Genomic DNA, 26,021 nt, shown 5'->3' with positions numbered 1-26,021 from the left:
GAGAATCAAAATTGCTTGTGAGGTCCCATTGCATATTTTGGAAGAGGAGACTTCTCCCTAGCATTCTGAAGAACATTTACCCCTCAATGACGTCACTGAAACAACTGCTCCAGTGTCGTATTGGGCACCCTGATATCCACAAAATAGATTTCCTATATTTTAAGAAATTATTTAATAAAAAGCACTTCACTAGTTGTGAGGTAAGTTAGGAGAGGAAATTGAGATCTGGGTTAATCGTGAAATCTCCCTGTTCAGTTCTCTCTTAAGAAGGGGAATCTCTCCTGTGTTTCCTGACACAAGAGAAGTAAAAAAGGTGCTGATCATTAGTACTCTGTTGGGCCTGAACTCACCTCCAGCCTGGGTCCTACTGCTGCAAACTCATAACATGAGGTCCAGACAGAGCAGGACTCCCACAATATGTCCAATAGGTCCTGTGTTTTAGCACCATGACCATATAGGATGCACACACTGAGAGTCTCATGGAGCTTTACCATCTCAACGCAGAACCCCTAGACAGCATTGGGTCTCAGTTAACCATCATCCCACCTTAGCTACTGTTATCTTTGGCTGATAGGTGTCAATGTTGTGGTAGTTTTAAAAGTGTTTTGAACCTCCATGACTTTTTTTGAGAGCCCTGTTGATGGATTGAGTTTTGAGTTGTAAAAAGATCTGGAAGGAGGTTGGATTCTTCAATCCTGATTATATATTGGCCCCTCACTCCCCACAATCCCCTGTTAGGAGATAGAAGTTTAAAACGGAGAACTTGCTCTCTGATCTCTTAGTAACATGACCCCACCTGTACCGGTGAACGATCAGAGGGTCAAATTATTAAGTTTAAGTACACCTTCATCAGTCAGAAAAGTGATCACAACCTCCGTAAAACTATGGCCTGTGAAAATGATTGATCAATAAATCTGTAAAAGTCATAGCTTTTTTTTAAAAGAAAAGTGGCATGGTTTTCATGGTTTCCAAAACCTAATTGCTCTTAGTCTGATTGGCTTGCTAGACCATTTCCAAGGATAGCTAAGAGTTAAACACAATGGAATAAAAGCAGAAAATGCTGGTGAAACTCAACAGATCAACAGTATCTGTGGAGAGAGGAACAGAGTTATCATCTTCAAAATTCTGAAGAGTCATACCAGACCCAAAACACTCAATCTATTTCTCTCTCCACAGAAGCTGCTAGACCTATTGAGTTTTGCTTGCATATTCTGTTTATGATAGCCACAGCATTTTGCTTTGACATTGCTGCGGATTTGGTGTCACTGGCCAGGCAAGGACAGAAGATTTCCTTCCCTAAAGGATATTAGTGAAGTGACGTAGTCTTTAACAGTAATCAATGATAGTTTCTGTCATCATTACTGGGACTAGCTTTCAATTCCAGATTTACAAATCATTTTTAATCACTGTTGGCTGCTATGCAGGAATTGAACCCATGTCCCCAGAGCATTATTCTGTGCCTCTGACATTAATCAAGACACCACTACCTCTCCAGTGAGCCAGATCATGCAGGCACAGACACAGAAATTGCAACCAAAAGCAAGACATCCATACTGATAGTATACCAAGATTTTGTTTATTGTTAAAAAAATCATCACTTTAAATGTCAACACATGCCATGAATGATATTCAGTCACACTAGAGTGAACATTGATGCTTTTGATTTACGTATTGATTTAACTTTACATGATATATTTCTCGATTCCAATTACTTGGCAGATCAGAGTAAAACGATTAATAGAAATCAAGAATGGAGAGAGATAACTGGTAGATGAGCATGCCTCAATCAACTGACTGAGGAGGCAGCATCAGGCTCAGTTAGCGATGAACGTTGAGAGTGAATCTGAAGATGAATGTTGGCTGTGCAGAATGGTCTCCATGCTGAATGAGAGAGCTGGTGGAGCTGCCTCTGTGCTATTCGGTTAGGAGAGTACTCTCTGCAGGAAGACTGGGAGAAGCGAAAAAACCAGCAGCTTGACAGTGACTGAGGTAAACCCAGCAGCTTCGCTTTTTGTTGTATTCGACATTTGCGGTAATGGTGTTTGGCTCTATAGAAAACAAAATGTTGAGAGGTTTTAAAAGTGAGCGACTGAGTTCAATTCAGGTCAGTATTTGAACCAACTAATCAACCTGAGAACAGATAGGTAATATTGCATACACATACATGAAAGTAGTTTACTTAACTGCAGTATTTTGTTAGTAAGTTGCTTTTAGCACAACTAAGTAATATGATCGTTCAAAGGGAAATTTCTTTTCCAGGGTTATTACTCTATATCACTGGCTAGCATATGGGACATTTTGCAGGGCACAGGCCAACAGAATTGGTGAGTCAGCCAGGAGTCAGCTGTGATAAGTCTAGTTAAAGCAGTTCAGTTGAGTTCAAACTCAAATATAACAGACAAGTAAATGATATCAAGTAACAAGTTAAGAGAAATGGCTACAAATTCAAAACCAGAATGGGTACAGTACCGCGTGCATATGTGGATTAGGTGGCCACGTTGATATAAAGATCTGAGCTTCTCAGATCCAGAGAAATCCACAAGAGGCAGGTGTGGGCTGAAACTCTGAAGCAGCAGGGTAAAAAGGCAAGGTTAACAGACAGGGTAAAAAGGCAGGGTAAAAAGGCAGGGTTAACAGGCAGGGTTAACAGGCGGGGTAAAAAGGCAGGGAAAAAGGCAGGGTAAAAAGGCAGGGTTAACAGGCAGGGTTAACAGGCAGGGTAAAAAGGCAGGGTAAAAAGGCAGGGTTAACAGGCAGGGTAAAAAGGCAGGGTAAAAAGGCAGGGTTAACAGGCAGGGTTAACAGGCAGGGTTAACAGGCAAGGTTAACAGACAGGGTAAAAAGGCAGGGTTAACAGGCAGGGTTAACAGGCAGGGTAAAAAGGTAGGGTTAACAGGCAGGGTAAAAAGGCAGGGTTAACAGGCAGGGTTAACAGGCAGGGTAAAAAGGTAGGGTTAACAGGCAGGGTAAAAAGGCAAGGTTAACAGGCAGGGTAAAAAGGCATGGTTAACAGACAGGGTAAAAAGGCAGTGTTAACAGACAGGGTAATAAGGCAGGGTAATAAGGCAGGGTTAACAGGCAGGGTAAAAAGGCAGGGTAATAAGGCAGGGTTAACAGGCAGGGTAAAAAGGCAAGGTTAACAGGCAGGGTAAAAAGGTAGGGTAAAAAGGCAAGGTTAACAGGCAGGGTAAAAAGGCAGGGTTAACAGGCAGGATTAACAGGCAGGGTTAACAGGCAGGGTAAAAAGGCAAGGTTAACAGACAGGGTAAAAAGGCAAGGTTAACAGGCAGGGTTAACAGGCAGGGTAAAAAGGCAAGGTTAACAGACAGGGTAAAAAGGCAGGGTAAAAAGGCAAGGTTAACAGACAGGGTAAAAAGGCAAGGTTAACAGGCAGGGTAAAAAGGCAGGGTAAAAAGGCAAGGTTAACAGACAGGGTAAAAAGGCAGGGTAATAAGGCAAGGTTAACAGGCAGGGTAAAAGGCATCTACAAATCTAAAAAGGGGTTGAGTGGACTAACTGCAATGTTCACCTGCTACTTGGAGAGAGACAATTGGAAGAGGCAAAAAAATAAATCAGAAGAAGCAAATCAGAAATTGAGAGGCGGAGAAAAGAGTAAACAGTGAGCTGCAGCCGCTGGAGTGAATTAGTATAGTTCAGCATATAGCGAACTTCCAGACTCACACTGAAAAGGTTGAGAACAACTGGAGTCAGGCTGAGAAGAAAGTGCAGAGGTTAACAGATGATCTGAGTTGTACCTGACAAAATGTGCACCAATTTAAAGGCAGACTTAACTGTGTTGAAAAAAGGACAGTAAACTGATAAACAAGCCAATACTAAATGTCAGAAAGAAATAGTTAAGAGTGCAGCAGTCCACTCAGGGAGGAAGCATTCACGTTATAGGTTGCAGTAGTTTTCAATAATGCAAGTGTCTTAGTGGGAGTTGGATGGGATAGTTTGGCAGGGAGGCATACAGGTATGGACACTGTGATAATGGGACAAACCTTCTCTGGAACCCATACTGATGGCTACAGTTGCACCTATGCTCATGCCCTACTTTACAACTCAGAGGGTAACAAGGACAGCAGGAACAGATCATGATTTGGAGATGCCGGTGTTGGACTGGGGTGTACAAAGTTAAAAATCACACAACACCAGGTCATAGTCCAAAAGGTTTAATTGGAAGTACTAGCTTTCAGAGCGCCGCTCCTTCATCAGGTGATTGTCAGTCCCATACAGTACTCCTTATTCGGTCACCCAGTTACTGGATTTGTCTAAATTAATAGTAAAGTGTAATGGTGCAGGGGATCCACTTCAAATGTTCACAGCGCCGTCACCAACAAAGTGAGATGCATTGGTTAGATGATAAACAGGAAGAAAGTTTTTAGGTGTGCAACTGGATCTGACCCATCTGTGGTGTAGGCTCCAAAACAACAGAGATGACAAGTGAAGCAGATGGTTGCAGGGTTACACCATAACCCAGAGGCATGGGACATGTGATGAAATCGAAGCTTGCTTTCTAAGGTATATGGTCTGATTAAGGAGGGAGGAAGAGGAGGGAGGGAGAGAGGGGGCGGAAGACAACAGACAACTTTCCAAAAGACAGCCCTAGGTTGAGACTTTGAGAAGAAGTACCCCTGTACTAGGCCTGATTAGCCTGAGGACAGGTGGTTCATATCACATACAGACACAAGAATAGTTTATGCAAAGATATTTTGTTAGTAAGTTGTATTTAGTGCAATAAACTAATGTGATTGCTCAATGGAAGTTTGTCTCTGAGCTGTTATTCGATATCACTTGCAAGTTCGTGGGGCGTGTTTCCAGTCACAAGTTGTCAGTATGTTAGCCTTCATTGCAAGGGGATTAAGTACAGGAGTTAGGATGTCTTGCTGCAGCTGCACAGAGCCTTGGTGAAATCACACCTGGAATGGTACATGCAGCTTAAATCTCCCTATGTAAGACTGACTTGCCATAGAGGGAGTGTAGCATAGATTCACAAGACTGATTTCTGGGATGGAAGGTTTGCCTTACCAGTAGGGACTGGGTTGGCTGCATCTTTATTCACTGGAGATTGGAAGAATGAGAGGGGATCCCCACTGAAACATGATAAATCCTGACAGGGCTGGACAGATTAAATGCAGGATGATCTTCTGCCTTGCTCTAAAATAAAGGTGGACTGTCTCAGGATAAAGAGTTGACCAATTAGGATTGAGATGAGAAATTTCTTCACTCAGAGCTGTCACCCTGTGAAATTCACTACAACATAAGGCAGTGAAGACCAGTCACCACGCTTTGAGGGAAGAAATTTCTCACCTCAGTCCTAGTTAGTCTAGAAACAGATATTCTAAATAGTGAAAGCAACAAAGGGTATGGGGAGGTAATGGAAGTATGACATTGAAATGGAGGTCTAGCCATGATCAAATTGAATGGCAAAGTAAGCTCAATGGGCTGAATGGCCTACTCTTGCTTCTATTTTCCATGTTTCTTTGTTCGATTCAATCTGCCAGCCATTGGATATAAAGCCTACATACATTCACACCTGCATTAAAATTCACATGCAACTTCACTCATTTGTACAATAAGCAAAATATCCTTTTGGCTTGACAGTAGTGTCCTATTAGTGGTGAACAACACTTGTGCATTGTAACAACATGAATCAGCTGGCTTCACTTGTTCCTCAAACTTTCTATCTGAGATAGAATGGGCACTTTTCAGGACCAAAGGTGATCGCCCCAGGCCATTTCTTCATTCCTGAAGAAGGGCCTGTGCCCGAAACGTCGAATCTCCTGTTCCCTGGATGCTGCCTGACCTGCTGTGCTGTTCCAGCAATAAAGTTTCAACAGTGAGAAATGAGCTGAACAGAGTAGCTAATAAATTGCAGAATGGCTTTATTGCAACATATTTCAACATCAAGCTTGCATGGTGAACAAATGGTTTGGGCCCTATTTAGGAGATTCCCAAAAAAGCCAACCTTCTAGCATGTGGAATAGACAGAATGTTAACACAGTTTTGTGGGAGATGGTAGTCAAGGACCCACTATCCAATTTCTCAAATAGGACTTCACAGAAAGTAACCTCATTTTAACTGCTCCATTTCAATGGAGGATTTGGGCACAGGACGTGGCCCATTAAGATATCTAACGGCATACCTTCTCAGTTGTTTGCAACAACAGAAGTACTGACCCAATTTGACCAGCCCATGGAAACAAAAGGGACAACACCCAACCAATGTAGAATTGTCTGTCAGACTCATAGAGTGGTGTACTTGCATTTACTGGAAGCTCTATATATTAATAAATAGCTACCTGTTCTATGCAGACACGATATATACAGGCTGTGCTTGTTTCAACTCAACACAGTAGATGACAACCATTCTCTAGTTCCTTTCTCAAGGCAATGTCTTGACCATCAGAGTCAATTTTCCTGATCTAAATTTTAAGCAAAGGTCGGCAGTTAACTGTCAATTCCCATTAAGTGGTACATTCCTCATGGCAACACCTCTACCAATCAGAGTCACTTGCCATCCAATCAACAGTCTCCTCTCATACAGCAGACAACTCCTTTCTCAGACAATCTTTCTGAGCACTGTGGCACCCAAACCAGAGAAAACATAGTTCTATCTCTTGGTCTGTGCTGAGGTGTCTGGTCTCAGTCAGGGTCAGCGACAGGAGACATCTGTCAAGCACAGATAAGGCCAGCTACTGGGTGCAATTCCACTTCTAATGAAACTACTTGTTCTTCTCTGTGATTAACAGCCCACTTATAGAATTACATAGAATTTACAACCGGAAAGACTATTCAAACATAGTAAAAGCTTCAGCTCATCTGCTACTGAAGTAACTTATTTAACTTGACAGTGGACTCTTCTAATACTTTTCTAGTTGGATTCCTGTCTTACAGCCACTTTAAACCTGCGCTGGTTAAGAACTCTTAATGAGGGATACCTGCCCTCTCATGATATTATCTCCTCACCTTTAATCAACCAAAAAATAATTATATGTGTGCAGAATAAGTGAGTGTACTTGGTTGTGTGTGCAATTTTTTTGGTTGTTCAACATTATTTACTTGGTTCATCAATAAACCTAATAGAAAAGCTGGCATGTTTCCTTGAGGTTTTTGATTGTAACTAACATTTGTTCAGACTGTAACGTTTGTGGACAGGAAGTGGACCTTCTTTCTGAGGTCTTTCTGCTGAACTTAAAAGGTGGTTCGCTCAGTTATCGGATCATCCCCATGCCTCAAATATATGTAAATATAATCTGGTTCAAACATGAGATGTTTTTGGTTGTTTGGGTAGAGTTAGACACTATTTCTTTTTGTTTCCTTGATATGCTACTGTACAGAACTGAACTGTATTAAATATTTTTATGAATAAAGTATATTTTGAAATAAAATAAAAACAAAGACGTTGACCTTGACTGAGTGTTATAGTCTTGGACCTTGGAATGTGCCAGACTATGTGCTGAGGGACGCACTGAAGCCTGGGGCAGCTGCTGCCAAGGCACAGTGGAGAAAGACCACCACCTCTAAAGTCTTTCTGCCAAAGTACAACAGGGTGGTCTGTTTAGTTATCGGCCCCTCCCGAAGCCGCCAATTCATGTAAGTAATACCTTGCTTAATTAAGAAAGCTTTTGGATTGTTCCAACTATTTAGAAAGTCAAACCCATTTTTGCTTTCTCTTTGCAAAGTCTATACAGATCTGAACTGCTTTAGTAACTGTGCATGTACATAAAGATTTTTTTGATGAATAAAGTATCTTTTTGCAGTTAAAAATTCTGCAAATGTTTAATAATAAATAGACCTTGTTGGATCTCTTTCCTCAGCTAAATTTTTTCTGTTATGTTTTATTTCATTCTATCCATCCTAAATTCTGGTGCCATGGTCACTGGAAGCCCACCTATATAGTTACTTAAACACATGCACAAGGGAAAAGGCTGGCAGCACTCAATCATTGTCTCGCTTTTACTGTTGTGTTCTTTCCTTCCTAAAGGCATTGCAGTTTGAAAATGTTGAATATCTTGGAGTTTAAATAATTTTGATCATCGAGAGTTGCATAACATTGTATTATAACATTCTCCTGGCTAGCCTTTCCTATGGGAAAGTGAGGACTGCAGATGCTGGAGATCAGAGCTGAAAATGTGTTGCTGGAAAAGCGCAGCAGGTCAGGCAGCATCCAAGGAGCAGGAGAATCAACGTCAATTCTCCTGCTCCTTGGATGCTGCCTGACCTGCTGTGCTTTTCCAGCAACACATTTTCAGCTCTAGCCTCTCCTATGATACACTCCACAATCTTCAGCACAGCCAAAATCTCTGACATCTTGACTCACCCTTGAGCTCATCAATCCATACTGTTTTCTAACTGAGTACCACTTTATTTTTAGAACTCTTATCCATGATTTCAGATCCATCCATGCCTTGCCTCTTTCCCTAACCTTGAAATACCTCCAGCCCTGTTATCCTGAGAAGTCATCCTTCCTCCAAATTTGGCCATTTGTACATTGTCAGCCATGCTTTCAGCTATCTTGACCTCAAATCATGAAAGACCCTGCCTGTACATCTCCAACTCTCTCCTCCTTAACTCGTTCCACCTTTTAGCAAGCTTTGGGTCACCAATGTTAATATATTCCTAGTGATTTAGTGTCAAATTTTAACTAATAATCTTGACAGCATGCCAGTGAAGCACCTTGGGTGTTGGAGTACATTTGAAAGAGCTGTATAAAATATAAACATATTATTAAGACTTGTCCCAGTGGCATATCTTGTGTAATCTGCACTACTCTGAAATCTCCGATCGGTTTTAAGAAATGTCTTGAAGAGGAAACAGGTGCAGAGGTTTAGAAGAGAAAATTCTAGTGATAAGGACTGAGGTAGCTGAAGTTACTGCCAAAAAATGTGGAGTAATGTGTGAGAGGGTGGAGTTTGAGGAGTACCGAATTCCTGGGAGGTTGAAGAAAATCACAGAAGCAGGGAGTAGTGGCCAATGCAGCCAACTTAAGCAGGGACATCCCACAAACAGCAACCAGATAAGTAACTGACCAGGTAATTAGGTGTTTGCGAAATGCTTCGTGATGCAGCACAAATTGATTCCCAGGAAATAAGGACTTTGATTTGCAGCTTACTGCTGATCTAATGCTTGTGTCCCGAATGGTGGGTCCGTGTAGTGTTAAGCGTCTGGGAGAATGATAAGGTAATGATAGGACCACTGTTGATATATTAGCAATATCAGACTTGACACATGGCTACTCATTTTACAGGGCAAAGTGGTACAATGCCTATCTTTCCAGATTAGGACAGACAGGATGGCTCAACCTGACCTTTGACTAAAACTGGGGTGGATCTGAAACCCTTGTTCAATGATGAGACTCATTCCTCCATCAAATCAATATTCCACCAATAGTATTGGTTTTAAATCTTCCTGTAATGACTTGCCAAAAACTGTACTTTTAGAGATGTTGTGAATAGAATGCTACCAGGAATGGGAGAAACTGGAAAAAAATTAATTTATTCTCCTTGGAGCAGGGAAGATTAGGAAAATCAGAAATGACATCAGGAATAGGGGGCATAGCTCACTGAGTCTGCTCATTGATGAATAACACTTCTCATGCTTTCAATCTCCTTAATGTTTGAAAATGTATCGATTGAGAAGGGATTTGACAGGGGTAAAGTCATATTTGCACTATAAAGCTGACTAATTAGAAACTGGAAAGCATTGGTGGTACCAGTGGACTCATGGTGGTACCACAGGACTTGGGGCAATCAGCAAATAAAAGACAAAATTAAATTTGTTTGCCAACACAAATTTGGTGCAAACTGGAATGCACTACATTAAGTGGTAGTGAAAGCAAATTGAATTCAAATGGGAATTGAAAAAGTGCTTGAATGAAAAGAAATTACTAACTCAGTGGTAAGAGCCGGAAGGTGGGACCAAGTGAATAGTACTTTTGCAAGAGCTGGTGCAGGTATCAAATCCGGGTAAAGGTGGGGACAGGGTATTGAGTAGGATGTCGAGAGCGTGGTGCTGGAAAAGCACATTCCTGATGAAAGGCTCTTGCCCAAAACATCAATTCTCCTGCTCCTCAGATGCTGCTTGACCTGTTGTGCTTTTCCAGCACCACACTTAACTCTGATCTCCAGCATCTGGAGTCCTCACTTTTTCCTGATGAGTAGGATGATCAGCCATAGTCATAATGACTGGTAGAGCAGGTTCACAGGGTCAAATGACCTACTCCTGTTCCTAGTTTCTATGTTTGTATTGGTTTACTTCTGCTTTGTCTATATGAACTTCCATTACCCCATGGATAGTCAGTGAGCAGTTGCAATTATTTGGAAAGTTCCGTCTCCAGAAAAGATTAGCAAGAATTTATCATCTCTTTTTACCTTTCTTCAAACATTGTCCTGCATCTGAATGATGCTAAGAAATGTGGCACCTAGACCAGTGCTGAATGATGGGCACATTTTATCTCAACTCATGATTTCCCAAGCTGTATAAAATGATCAAGAACAAAATTTGCAAGCTGCCAAGGAAAGAAGCACAAAGCACCCATTTGCAAAATAAATTATATGTGGATAAATATTAAAATTGCTGATTATATTATTGATTATGATTTTCACTAAATTTGCACAGTTTATTCAGTCCAACCCCCACACATTCCAGTGGAGTATGCTTTCACTACCTGTTCATGCAGTGCATTCCAGTTTCTAATTAGTCAGCTCTACAGGGCAAATATAACTATTTGTGGTACTTACTCTAAAACACCACAGAGCCCTCCTTATCACTAAGTAAGATATAACAAACAATCTGAAGCAGTGAACTAAAAGTCTATCTTGCTCCATTTCCTATTAGAAAATGTGATACACCCACTCTCAAAAATAACTCAAACATAAATTAAAAAAACTGAACCAGCTTTGATTTTAAATGCTGAATTTGGATAAACGATAAATATGTAGGTGGACTTATATTCAGTGTATAATGTAAAACAAATAAAATATGCAAACTTTGGCTGAATATTAAACTTTAAATTACAGTGGTTAATTGATCAGATTTTGTCTGTGCAATTTGTGTTAATGTTATGCATGTTAGAACATAAAAACATGAGAACTAAGGAGTAGGTAATTCAACCCATGCTATTTAATACAATCATGGCTGATCTCATATCAGCCTCAATTCCACTTTTCTGCCCATTCTCCATAACCCTTCAATCTGTTACTAATTAAAAATCTATCCAAATCCTCATTAAGTTTACTCCATGTCCCAGTAACCACCACATTCTGGGGGAGTGAATTCCATAGCTTCATGACCCTTTGGGAGAAATAATTTCTCCTGATCTCTGTTTTAAATCTGCTACCCCTTACCCTAAAACTATGATGAGAAAGTGAGGACTGCAGATGCTGGAGATCAGAGCTGAAAATGTGTTGCTGGAAAAGCGCAGCAGGTCAGGCAGCATCCAAGGAGCAGGAGAATCAACGTTTTGGGCATGAGCCCTTTCCTGAAGAAGGGCTCATGCCCAAAACGTTGATTCTCCTAAAACTATGATGTCTTGTTCTAGGTTGCCTCACATGAGGAAACATCCTTGCCACATCTACTTTGTCAGTCCCCTTTAGTAACCTTTATACCTGAACTATATCTCCTCCGATTCTTATAAGCTCCAGAGACCAAAGGTCTAAACTACTAAATCTCTCTTCAAAAGACAAGCCCCTTCTCTCTGGGATCAATCCAGTGAACCTCCTCTGATCTGCCTCCAGTGTAACTTCACCTGTCCTCAAGTGGGGGTTGAAAATTTACGCAGTACTCCAGGTCCGACCTCACTAATGCCTTGTACAGTTGCAGCAACACCTCCCTACTTTTATACTTTGTTCCTTTTAACAATAAATGCCAATATTCCATTTGCCTTCCTATTACCTGCTGTACCTATATACTAGCTTCGTGTGACTTATACACGAGGACATCCAGATCCCTCTGCACCGAAGTATGCTGAAGTTTCTCTACATTTAGATAAAAAATTACCTTCTGTTCCTCTGACATAATACATGATAAATGTTAGCAGATGGAAAAGTGAGGTGCTTTAACCCCTGTCACATTAATTGTCCTTCATCTTAACATCCCTCAGGGGAAAGAACGGGCCCCAATACTCTTTCTTTCCCAGAGCTTCTGCCACACCCCGACCTGTGCTTGGCCAGCCACTTAGAGCCCTGGGCACTGGGTACCGTGCCCAGATGTATCCCTATCTCATGCCTTGGCCACTATCATAATGCCCTTGCAAACCTAACCTTATACCCACTCATCATTTTAAACTCGCATCTAATTCCCATCAGTGTTTTTCCTTCCCGTAGATTTAACCAGCTAAGGGTAATTGTCCACAAGTGCTTCCCAGTTAACCTTAATCTGGCAGGATAGATTCAACTCTTCATGCAGTTGTAATCCAGGTCTTTCACTTTCCACAGATAATTTCACAAAACCATTTTGAATTCGAAACTGCAGTGTTCTAAACTTGCATTTCTGTGGCACTTCTTATCGAGAAGTAAGATTAAATCTCCTAGAGGAAGTGCTGATGGACTTGTAGCAGAAGAGGGTTAGAGCCAGACACCAAAGGGAGGTTGTTTGAAAGCAATGAGAAAGATTGCCAAGAGTGAAATAACTTGGCTGGAAATTAAAATGGGAAGGTAGATTGTGATAGAGTTCAAATAGCAGTAAAGAGGATGCCAGTTTCAGAAGAATAGCATATAGATGATTGGAGGAGATCATCATTTTGAATGCATCCATTAAAGGTTTGCTAAACAATGACCACAAGTTAAAAATTAATTTGGTAGGGCAGAGAAAACTCAGGGTGACATAAGAGATGGTAGGTGTAATGGCAAGGTGGGAGGGGATGGGGCAAGTGAAATTAACAGGAAGGTGGGGGGGCTGAACTTGTGAGAGAATCAACAGAAGGTAGAGGAAAGGGTCTCATTAGATGAGACAGTAAGGTGGAAGAGACTAGGGACAATGAAGATGTCAGAAGGAGATGGAGGAGAGGATAGAGAAAATGGTATGGGGAAACGGGTGGAGACATAAGACCAGGGAGACACCAGGAACAATGTGAGGGGTAGGTGGGCAAGAGGGTCAGGATAGGAGAAAGTGTGGACTGCAGATGCTGGAGATCAGAGTCAAGAATATGGTGCTGGAAAAGCACAGCAGGTCAGACAGCATCCGAGGAGAAGGAGAATTGACATTTCGGGCAAGAGCCTGAGGGTCAGGATAGTATGCGGCAGAGGAACAGCAGAGTGGGCAAGGGAGGGGACAGGGATAAAAAGTAGAAATAGAAGATAGGATGAGAGAAAGAGAGTAGGAGATGGTGGGGAGAACATAGGAACTGAGCAAGTGAGAGGATGAAGGCAAAAGTGGTGAGTGTACTGAGCAAAAACAACAAAGATACTGGGGAAATGGCAGTGGAGATGGTGGGGAGATGAGCAGGAGGAGAGGGTTTAGGAGGTGAGATTGTTGGTGAGAATACTAGAGAGGTGGAGATACAGCAGACTCCTATTTTAATTAGATTTTTGCTTGTATTATGTAAACTTCTATGATGCATACTGTCAGTTTATAAATGCAGAAACTTGCAGATATCAGGGCAGCATTGACTAGCAAGAGGAGGCCCACAGTTATCTTGCAAACCCCTTCCCCCTCTTCCCACTGGCCCATGTTCCTGGCAAGACATTTGTTCAATCAAAATTCATTTACTTGCTCAAAGTTACATTCAGACCCCATTAGCGACATTTTCTGAAGACAAATCATCTTTTTAAATTCTACTGCAGTTTGAAGGAGTGAGTTATGAAATTATTCTGCAAATCCAAAACATCAGACAGTGAATCACTCCACTGGAATTTTCCAAATCGGCATATTCTCCTATGACTGACTGGCTTTCTCTTCCTTTCAAACCATGTTCCTACTTTAGTGCAGTGAATTCAGTGACTGATAAGCAAAGTTTAAAACTAAATCAGGTCCCTTTCCATCTCTCATTTTGAAGACAACTATTGAGAATTGATCAGAATTTAAAGCAGGGAGTGATTGGGGCAGGATCTTGCGTTAAATTCTGAAAATTGTGCTGTTAGTGAAGGTAGTTGTCTGAATCAGCGCCAGATGGTGACGTGAGAATGAAACTTTTAATACTGAAATTAACTTGCATGTATATCTCCCTTGCTGCTAGTTTAGACCCAGAAAGCGCAAAACAGTCAAAGAGGGCAGAAGGCAAGCTGCAGATGTTTGAGAAATAAAACAAATGCAAGATTAAGCAAGAATTAATCAAACCTTTGACAAGAATCTGTGGTTTCCCAACAGTCTGAAGACAGTTCTCTGATTGCAGAAATTTGGCTTGCATCTCAAATAATTACAGGGGCTGATCTCAAAGAAACTCATCTGAATCTATTATAAATCACATAATCTACTCCACTGCCAGTATAAATTCCTTTTCTTTGCTGCATTTAGATTGCTGTCAAATGCATTGTGCTAAACATGGTCTGAATAGTGAATGAACACATCCAATATTAGGTGAATGTGATGAAGCAGCAACTTGGGGAGGGGCTAAGATGCCCATGACTTTCCTTTTTAAAATATATAAAATCCTCAGTTTCAACAGAGTGATTAATGGTAAATTTTGCTCTTCATTAAATACATACCTCCGTCTTACATTTTCTTGCACACTTAGAAGTTGTCTTGTTGAAAAGAAGACAACTTCTTTTCAAGGATACTCTGACATGCTAGAAAGAAAGCTGAATCTCTCCAACCCCATAGTGAGAGACTTGGAAGTGATTAGGGTCAAGGTATTGAGGCGGGAAACTGAATTAGGACAGTCCTGCTGCTGGGGAGCTCTCCTGACAATGGGAGGGAAGGTCCTACAAATGTCCCAAATGTTCCACGCAGAGGGCTTCTACCTCCAGTCCCAGGGTTTGCCAACTTCACACTTCAATATGTTTTATTTAAATGTAAGCCTCTAAGTACTTCAACTTCAGACCTGCCTCAGCTGGGAACCCTGTGTACTGCTGAGGTTCTAGGTGCACCAACCACCCAACCCCATCAATGTCTTTTACAGAAGCATGTTCTTCCATCCTTACTGGGGCTGGCTTACAAGATCCCCACATTTGTGGGTGACTCTTTTAACTGCCCTCTGAAAAGGCCCAGAAAGCCACCCGATTCAATTTCGGCAATCAAGGATGGGTGGCAAATGCTGGAACTGCCAGAAATGCCCACATCTCCTGAAACAAGCATGAGAAAAGGGTGGTGTGGTGGCTCAGTGGTTAGCACTGCTGCCCTCCCGCGCCAGGGACCCGGGTTCAATTCCAGGCGACTGTCCGTGTGGGTTTCCTCAGGTGCTCTGGTCCCCTCCCACTGTCCAAAGATGAGCAGGTTAGGGTGGGCTGACCATGTAAACTTTCCCATAGTGATCAGGGATGTGCAGGCTCGGTGGCTTAGCCGTGAGTCTGGGTAGGACGCTCTGTGGTTGCTGTGGATTCGATGGGCCGAATGGCGTGCTTCCACACGGGAGGGATTCTGTGAAAAGCTGCAACAAAAATCTGTCCTGGGGCGAGCAAAGCCACCCAGACAGGCTCCAAGGATCAGCAAGTGGGGACTTAGACCCATCATTTCCAAAGTACGTTGGAAATTTCACGGTTCTTGAGATGGTACCTGACTGTCGTCCGTCTGCGAATTTAATTAATTACAGTCACTGCATGGATCCAACAATTAAACTGGGTATGCTTCATCTCCATCGAAATCAACACTATCAGCTTCTAAATCAAATCGTTGCTGCCTGATGTCCTGAAGAAACTTAATTCCCAACAGATTGTATTACAGATACATTTGTCAAATAATATTACTTAGTTGGGTTTTAGCGTCAGAGTGAGTCTGTACCTGTATAGAGATGCTCACAAGAAGCGCCATGCAGATGAGGAGGCAAATCAGGATCTTATTCATTGTCACAGAGTTGGGGTGTCCTGGCAAAACGAGCCGCCGATAAACTGAGTGTTACTCACAACTCTGACAGTGGCGAGTCTGCTCCTCTGAGCTCGGCTCAGCGGAAACCAGTCAAATAACGTTAAAAAAAAGGAAATGGAGAAAATTGAAAGGTTACCACAACCTCTGACAACAGAGGAAAGTACATCTCCTGTCTGAAAAAAAAGTTGCTGAAATGCAGTCATTGCTAAACAAAAAGTAATTTACTTTTGTGCACTAACAGGTCTCAGTTGCCATTGTTGCAGATGTGGTATATTTTACTGCAACCTATATTTACACATTTCACGTTGTTTAACATACCACTGGAAACCTAATCAGACAAAACTGACACCAGGCCAAAGCAGGCTTTTGACGACAGGCGGCCAATAGCTTGATCATTTTTTACAAAAGGTGCAGAGAAGTCGAGAGGTTTAAATAAAAGCTTTTATAAAGTGCCTTAAATTGTTCCAAATTGCTTCTATAGCCAAAGCCATAACTTATTTCTCCGAAGTGTCACTTTTGTAACAGGAAAGTAATTAAAGGGACATATTAGGCAATGTAGGAGCAGATGTAGGCCATTCAGCACATCAAGACTATTCTATCGTTCAATAAGCTCATTCCTCCTCTCTCTACAAGATCTCAGTGAGTCTCTCTCTCACTGCAACCCCCAGGTCATCTCCTACTCTATGCTACTTTCTCCCCACCCCCTCTCATTTATCTCTCCACTCTGCAGGCATCCTGCCTCTATTCCTGATGGAGGGCTTTTGCCCGAAACGTCGATTTTCCTGCTCCTTGGATGCTGCCTGACCTGCTGTGTTTTTCCAGCACCACTCTAATCTAGACTCATGGCTAATTCGACAATCCTCAACTCCACTTTCCTTCTATACCCCCATATCCCTGAATTCCCTTTCTCATTAAAAATCTATCTCAGCCTTGAACATTCTGAATGACCCTTCCTTGGCAGCCCTCTGTGGTAAAGAATTCCACAGATTCAGAAATTAATGTTTTAAATGAATGACCCCTTACTTTGCAATTACAGTATGGCCTATGGTCCTAGACCCCACCTTCAAAAGGAAACAACTTATCCACATTTACCTTGTCAAGCCCCTAAAAAAAATTTATTTAAAACAAATAATGTGATGCTGGAAATATAAAATAAAACAGAAGTGGCTGGAAAAACTCTTGTGTACAATGAAAAAACCCACTTTAGATCAGGCAGCATCCAAGTAGTAGGAGAGGTGACGTTGCAGGCATCAGCATTTCATTAGGAATATGGAGAGGGAAGGGGGCTGTGAGATAAATAAGGGGTGGGGGTGGGCCTGGGGGAAGATATCTGGGAAGGCGATAGGTGGATGCAGGTGGAGGGGTTAATTGTGGTAGGTTAGTTGGGAGGGTGGAATGTATAGGTGGGAATGAAGGTGGACAGATAAGGCAGGTCGAGAGGGTGGTGCCAAGTTGGAGTGCTGGGTCTGGGATGAGGTGGGGGGAGGGGCGATTTGGAAACTAGTGAAGATATGAGGAGTTCATTAGGGCAGGAGCAGACGGAGGTTGTGGAACAATAAGGTGGGAGGCTGTGGATAGGAGATCCCCTGAGGTGGTGAGGTTGTGGATGGCCTAGGAGGTGCCAAACCATCATCCATCTCCCATCACCAAACCATCATCTCCCAGCCCATCCAAAACCTCATCATCTCAGGGTATTTCCCACCCACAGCCTCCAACCTCACAGTTCTGCAATGCTGCACTGCCTTGTTCTCCTTCTTATCCTTCTTATCCAAAATCCACAAACCTGACTGCCCTATTGTTTCCGCCTGCTTCTGCCCAACCAAACGTATCTCCTCATATCTCAACACTGTTCCCCCCCCCGCCCCCAACTTGATCCTGGAACTCCCCGCACACATTTGGGACACCATCCACGCCCTCCACCTCCTCCATGACGTTAGTTTCCCTGGCTCCCAATGCTTCATCTTCACCATGGACATCCATGCCCTATACACATCCATCTGCCATGGTGAAGGCCTCCAAGCCCTCCATTTCTTCATCTCCCACCAACCTAAGCAGTATCCCCCCACCAACACACTCATTTGATTGGCGGAACTGGTCCTCACCCTCAACAACTTCTCATTCAAATCTTCCCACTTCCTTCAGACCAAAGGGGTAGCCATGGGCACCTGCATGCACCCAGCCATGCCTGCCTCTTTGTTGGATATATGGAACAGTCCATCTTCTGCAGGTACACTGGCACCATTCCCCACCTTTTCTTCGGCTACATTGATGACTGTATCAGAGCCACCTCATGCTCCCACAAAGAGATTGAACAGCTGCTCATCAACTTCACAAACACCTTCCACCCTGATCTTAAGTTCATGTGGACCATCTCTGAGATCTTCCTCCCTTTCCTGGACCTCTCTGTCTCTATCTCTGGCGACTGAAACAACAAATATTTATTTTAAAACCACTGACTCCCACAGCTACCTTGACTACACCTCCTCACAAACATCCCCCCCCCCCAAGTAAAAACATAATCCCTTACTCCCAATTCCTCCACCTTTGTCGTATCTGCTCCCAGGAGGACCAATTTCACTCCAGAACATCTCAGATGGCCTCCTATTTCAAGGACCATAATTTCCTTTCTCACATGATCAACAATGCCCCCCAGTGCATCTTCTCCACTTCCCATACTTCTACCCTTGAACCCCACTCCTCCAACCACAACAAGGATAGAACTCCCAGTCCTCATCTTCCACCCCACTAATCTCCAGATACAGTGCATTATCCTCTGCCATTTCCGCCACCCACAATCAGACCTCACCAGAGATGTATTTCCCTCCTCACTTCTATCTGGTTTCCACAGAGACCATTCCCTCCACAACTCCCTCATTAGATCCACATCTCACCAACTCACCTCCATCCCTGGCACCTTTCCCTACACGAGGTGTAAAACCTGTGCCCACACTCTGTCCAAGGCCCCAAAGGATCTTTTCACATCTGGCAGAGATTTTCTTGCACATCCGCTCACCTCATCTAACGTATCCATTGCTCTCAATGTGGTCTCCTCTACATAAGGGAGACAGGATGTCAACTTGCAGAGCATTTCAAGGAACATCTCTGGGCCACACATACCATCAAACCCACTGCCCTGTGGCTGGCCACTTCAACTCCCCCTCCCACTCCCTCAAGTACATGCCAGTCCTGGGCCTCCTTCATTGCCAAATTTAAGCCACCTGTCAACTGGAGGAAGAATGCCTCATCTTCTGCTTTGGAACCCTTCAACCCACATGGCATTAACATCGAATTCATTAGTTTCCAAATCTCAGTTCCCCCCCCACCTCATCCAGATCTGACCTTCCAACTCATCACTGCCCTCTTGACCTGTCCTGCCTGTCCATCTTTCTTCCCACCTATCTGCTCCAGTCTCCCTACCGACCTATCACAATTAGCCCCTACCTGCATCCACCTATTGCCTTCCCAGCTATCTTCCCTCAGCCCCACCCTCACCTACCTATTTATCTCTCAGCACCCTTACCCCCCAAATTCTTGATGAAAGGCTTATGCTCGAAACGTTGACTCTCCTGCTCCTCGGATGCTGCCTCACCTGCTGTGCTTTTCCAGTGCCACACTGTTTGATTCTGACTCACCAGGATCTGTAGTTCTCACTTTGTCCTAGAAACTCTTTTTTATTTCAACCAGGGTGTGGAACTGCCAGTGTTGGACTGGGGTGGACAAAATTGGAAGTCACACGACACCAGGTTATAGTCCAACAGGTTTATTTGAATTCACAAGCTGACAGAGCACTGCTTCTTCATCCTGATGAAAGAACAGTGCTCCGAAAGTTTGCGATTCTAATAAACCTGTTGGACTATAACCTGGTGTTGTGTGACTTCTGATTTTATTTCAATCAGGTCGTATTTTATTCTTATAAACTCCATTGAGTACAAAGCCCAATCTTCTCAACCTCTCAATCTAGTGAACATTCTTGGACTGCCTCCAAGCAATTATTTGTATACCTGAGACAAAGGTACAACAGGAACCGAAACTGTTCTCTATATTCTAGGTGTAGTCTGATTAGCGTTTGGTATAGTTTGAGAAATGCTTCCTTATTATTATTCCTTTTGAAATATAGGTTAACATTTCATTTGCTTTCCCCATTATCTACTGAACTAGGATGCTAGCTTATTTTGATTCATGCACAAGCATCCCTAAATCCCCATGTGCTTCTGCTGTCTTTATTCTTTTAAGTAATATTCAGTTCTTCCATTCTTCCTGCCAAAGTGCACACCTCTCATTTCCAACATTATATTCCATCTGCCAAGTTTTGTCAACTCACTTAACCTGTATATATGCATCTGTAGACTCTTTGTGTCATCTCCACTACTTGCCTTCCCACCTATTGTTGTGCAACCTGAAAATTGGTCATAGTACACTCACCTCTGTAGCCCAAGTCAGTAATAGATATTCTAAATAATTGTGGCCCTATCACTGATCCCTGTGGCCATCCTTTGTCCCATGCTAACACATACCCCAAAATTATGGTTCATTTCTTATTAAGTAGCCTTTTGCGTTGTACTTGATCAAACATCTTTTGGAAATCCAAATATATTACATCTACAGGCTCCCATTTATTTATCCTGCCTGTTACCTCATCAAAGATTTCTAATACATTTGTCAGGCATGACTACCTCTTCATGTGACTGTGCTGACTCTGCTTTATTATATTATGCATTTATACATACTCTGCTATTACATCCTCTATAATAGCCTCTAATATTTTCTCAATGACAGATGTTAAGCTAACTGACCTATAGTTAAGCTGTTCTTCAGTCGAAATCTCGGCCACTAATGGGGAGATGAAGGAGCTAGCCAGTGACAATACAGAGGGATTAGGGTGACAGCATTAAGCTGAGGTGTTGGTAGGTCAGCAAGCCCAGAGTGAAAGGGGAATAGGATCCAATGAAAGTTAAAATATGTGCAGCAGAATTTTAATCACCTCAAACTGTTGGAAGATGGGAGTCCAGATGGGGGGGGAGGTTATTGGAATAGTCAAGTCTGGAGGTAAGAAACATGAATAAGACTCTCAGCACCAATTGGGTTTAAGATTGGAGTGGAGACTGGCAATATTATGGAGGTTATCAGAGTGTTGTAAACAATATAGCTCACCACAAGTTTGAAGAGAAAGCTGAAATTGTCTGGTTCAACCTGAGAGAGGGAGACTGAATCAATGGATTGAGAATCTAAGTTTTACCATCACAGAAAACAATGTCTTTGACATTCCAAATTTTATTTGAGGAATTTTTGGCTCATCCAGGATTTAATGTAAGCCAAATATGATGAAAATCAGGCACAGTCCAAGCATCAAAAGGGTTGGTGATTGGACAGAACTGGGAGTCATCAACTTACACATCAGACTTGACAAATCTTTGACTGTAGTCACTGAGGGGCAGAAGCACAAATGGAGCTAATGACATATCCTGAACAAACAGCAGAGGGATTGGTTCAGGGATGGAAAAAGAAGTCAATGCATGAACCAAAAAAATGAAGCTCCATCTTATTAGCAAAATTACACATTGGGATTAATTTCTTTCACCATTACATGAGCTGCAATGATTTTTTAATCAATTTGCTTGTCCTTATTATGATATAATGATACGCTACAGCAGATAGGGTTTGAACGTGAACCTTCTGGCCCAGAGGAAGGGACATTGCTATTGCATCATGAGACCACCATTCACATGAACTGTGAACTGAGTTCATTTCCCAGTAAATATAAAACTCAATTTCAACAGCATTAAAATGTGATCAGATAAAAAATAGCCAGGAGATCTGGATGACTAAACATTGGACTATTCTGCCAGGAAGAAAAAGCAGAGTTTAAATGGCCCAGGTGTCTCTTTAATTCCACAAGGGTCAATTTCAGTTAAGTACCCTGAGATTAATTGTTGCAGTTATGAATAATAGAGTGACTAAAACATTGAATATTGACTGCTGATCAGAGTGAAGTAGCATTTCTAAAAGGTAGGACATGCCTGACAAGCTTCTTAAAATAACCTTATCTTGGTACTAGCTGAAAACCATTGACCACATCTTAAAGAGACCAAACAAATATTCCAGTGACTTGAAGCCGTAACTTCAAGGCTGTGAACATTTGTTTCACTGTGGATAAGAGGTTATAAAGCAATTAAATGGATCCAATCTGTCTGGGAAACCCAAGAAGTCACAATTACCTTGAAATGTGAATGGGATAATCTGCTAACCAACTCATCAGAACATCCAGACAATTGCCTGAGTGGAGATTATGCTTTAATTATCTCAGATGCTGGCACAGAGAAAGATTCACCCAGTCACAATCTAATCAAATTGATACCATCTATGTGGCAAATGCCATCCATGACCATATTTGGGTCATTGGGTCCTTGATAATTAATGGTGGTTAGTCCAGCTATAGAGTCATAGAGCTGTACAGAGTGAAAACAGACCCTTCAGTCCAAATTGTCCATGCCAACCAGCTATCCTAAACTAATATAGTCCCATTTGCCAGCATTTGGCCCACTTCCCTATATACGCTTCCTATTTATATACCCATTCAAATGTCTTTTAAATGTTAGCCATGATGTGGAACTGCCACTGTTGGACTGGGGTGGACAAAGTTAACAGTCACACAACACCAGGTTATAGTTCAACAGGTTTATTTGAAAGCTTGTACCAGCCTCCACCACTTCCTCTGGCAGCACATTCAATACATGCACCATCCTGTGTCTGAAAAAGTTCCCCTTTAGGTCCTTTTTAAATATTTCCCCCTTCACCTTAAACCTATGCCCCCTAGTTTTGGACAGCCCTAACCTTGGGAAAAGATCATAGCTGTTTACCCTATCCATGTTTCTCATGATTTTATAAACTTCTATGAGGTCACCTCTCAACCTTTGACGCTCCAGGGAAAATAACTCCAGTCTGTTCAGCCTCTCCCTATAGCTCAAATCCTCTAACCCTGGCAACATCCTTGTAAACCTTTCAAGTTTGAACCCTTTCAAGTTTCACAACATCTTTCCAATAGCAGGGAGACTCGTTTTGGATAGATTACTGAGCCATCAGGAAGTTTGAAAAGTTCTGGGTTTATTGGATATCTAGGATTTACGTACAGCTCTACAAAAGCATGTCTTACTCTGCTGAAGCCAAAATCAAGTTTATTGCATATCTAGGATGTATGTACAGCTCAACAAAAACATGTTTCACTTTGCTGAAGCCATAATCAATCTCATTTCAAGTCTCTTTATCACATGTTCTCTGATTTTTACTTGTTCATGGAATATGGGTGTTGCTGGCTAGCTCATCATTTATTGCCTATTCCTAATTGCCTTTGAGAAACTGGTGGTGAACCACTGCAGTTGGTGGGTTCCGCCACAACACTGTTAGGAAAGGGATTCCTTAAGTTTGGTGTTGTGACAGTGAAGGAATTGTGATATAGTTACAGGTGAAATTGTACCTATGCATCTGCTGCCATTATCCTTTTATGTGGTAGAGATCATTAGTTTGGAAGGTACCATCAAAATAGCCTTGATGAGTTGTTGCACTGCATCATTTAGACGGTACATACTGCTGTTTCCATGCATCAGCGATGAAGGAACTAATATTGAATGGTGGAGATGGTGGTGGAGATGCAGGGATCTTTGACTTGGATAATGTTGATCTTTTTAGGCATTGCTAGATTTGTACCCATCCTGGGAAGTCACATTCCTGACTTGTGTCTTGTAGATGGTAGATGGGCATTGAGGGGACAAGGGATGAGCTACTTGCTTCTGACCAGGACCTATAGCCACTGTATTTATATGGTTGACCCAGTGAAGGTTCTGGTCAATGTGATTCCCCAGGATGTTGATAATAGGGACTCAGTGATAGCAATAAGATTGATTGTTAAGAGAAGATTTAGCTTAGAATCTTTTGTTTGAGAAGGTCATTACCTGTCACTTGTGTGGTGTGAACATTACTTGCCACTTATCAGTGCAACCCTGGATGTTGCCCTGATCTTGCTGCATATGAAAATAGGCTGCTTCAGTGTCTCAGTTATCGCTAATGGTTATGATCATTGTATAATCATTAAAGAACATCCCCACTTCTGGCCTAAATCATTATTATAAAAGGCACTATTCACCCAGTCTCAAACATTGAACCTTTTGAACCTTAAACAGATGAAAGAGAGAATCATGTAGCAAGCTAACTTTTGTGTTTGGTCTTTTGTGTTTAAGAAACTGCTTTTCCTGCCCACAGATAGATATAGAAAAGATGCCAAATCAGCAAGACAAGTAAGAGCATCTTGGCCTCTCTCTCTCTCTTTCTTTTTCATACACTCATCTTGCAAGTTTGAACCCTGGCCACAGTTTGACTATCCACGTGTCAACAGGCAGAGATTTTAAAGAACTCACCTGAGCAATTGATGTCTCCAGGAAAATGGATAAATCAGCTAGCTACTTAGATTAGATTAGATTCCCTACAGTGTGGAAACAGGTCCTTCAGCCCAACCAGTCCACACCCACCCTCCGAAGAGTAACCCACACCTTCCCACTTCCCCTCTGACTAATGCACCTAACACTACGGGCAATTTAGCATGGCCAATTCACCTAATCTGCACATCTTTGGACTGTGGGAGGAAACCAGAGCACCCGGCGGAAACCCACGCAGACACGGGGAGAATGTGCAGACTCCACACAGACAGTCGCCCGAGGCTGGAATTGAACGTGGGACCCTGGTGCCGTGAGGCAGCATTGCTAACCACTGAGCATTTCTTAAAACTGCCCTGCCAAAACCAGAAGGATGTGTAAGAATAAATCTTATCTATGTTTTTTAGTTACAACAAATAAACAGTTAAACATTAATTGAATGGTTAATGTATTATTTTTAAAATTCTGTTGTCAAGTGAAGAGTTGGAAAAAGGGGAACCAGGGTGATTATTTAGCTGATTAAGAAATTTGGTGAATGTCAGGAAACAGAGAACAGAAATAATGGACAGGTGCTCTGTTTGGTAGGAAATGATTCATTCATTCATCAATGATCTGTGTTGATGCCTCAACTATTCACTGTAATGATTTGTTAATAAAATATAGAAACGTAGAAGGTAGGAGCAGGAGGAGACCATTTGGCCACTTGAGCCTGCTCGTCATTCATCACGAACATGGCTGACCATCCAACTCAATAGCCTATACCTGCTTTCTCCCCATAACCTTTGAGCCCATTCACCCCAAGTGCTAAATCTAGCTGTTTCTTAACTACTTCCTACAATAATGAATTCCACAGGCTGACCACTGTTTGGGTGAAGAAATGTCTCCTCATCTGCATGCTAATTGTTCTACCCCGAATCCTCAGACTGTGACCCTTGGTTATGGACACACCCACCATTGGGAACATCATCTCTGCATCTACCCTGTTTAATCTTGTTAGAAATTTTGTAAGTTTTTATAAGATTCCACCTCACTCCCACCACACATATACACACACACCCCGCACCCCTCTATTCATCTGAACTCCAGTAAAAACAATCCTAGTCAATCTCTCTTCATAAGTCAGTGCCGGTATCCCCAGAATCAGCATTGTAAGTCTTCACTACACTCCCTCGAGAGCAAAACTATTTTTCCTCAGAAAAGGAGACCAAAATTGCACATAATTTTCTAGGTGTGGCCTCATCAAGGCCTTGTATAACTGCGACAACACATCCCTGCTCCTGTATTTGAAACTCCTCACAAAGAAGGCCAACATACCATTTGCCTTCTTTACCACCTGCTGCACTTGCATGCTTACCTTCAGCAACTGGTGCAAAGGACACCCAGGTCCATTTCCCAATTTACAGACACTCAGGTAGTAGCCTGCCTTCTTGTTTTTGCTTCCAAAGTGAATAACCTCACATTTATCTAAATGGCACAGATGATAAGATAAAAAGCTAGACATCCAAATTTTCTGATCACAATAATATAGATAGTATGAGTGTAGAATCATTGATTCCCTACAGTGTGGAAACAGGCCCTTTGGCCCAACAAGTCCACACCAACCATCCAAAGAGTAACCCACTCAGACCCATATCCCTAC

At 42.3% G+C, this 26,021-nt stretch overlaps 1 long non-coding RNA gene across 1 annotated transcript; it reads right to left on the bottom strand.

Annotated features, from left to right (window-relative positions):
- Nucleotides 1-1,557: 1,557 nt before the first annotated feature.
- Nucleotides 1,558-17,200, bottom strand: LOC122563589 (uncharacterized). Its single transcript, XR_006315659.2, has 2 exons — nucleotides 15,876-17,200; nucleotides 1,558-2,048 (listed from the first exon to the last, which is right to left on the bottom strand). It is a non-coding gene; the product is annotated as an uncharacterized LOC122563589 (long non-coding RNA).
- Nucleotides 17,201-26,021: the final 8,821 nt, after the last annotated feature.

Source organism: Chiloscyllium plagiosum, unplaced genomic scaffold (genome assembly GCF_037043375.1).
Source record: "Chiloscyllium plagiosum isolate Xiang-an unplaced genomic scaffold, Cpla_swu_hap1 HiC_scaffold_30, whole genome shotgun sequence".
NCBI classification, from domain to species: domain Eukaryota; kingdom Metazoa; phylum Chordata; class Chondrichthyes; order Orectolobiformes; family Hemiscylliidae; genus Chiloscyllium; species Chiloscyllium plagiosum.
Note: the sequence above shows the minus strand (reverse complement) of the source record. Positions and strands in the feature narration are given on the sequence as shown.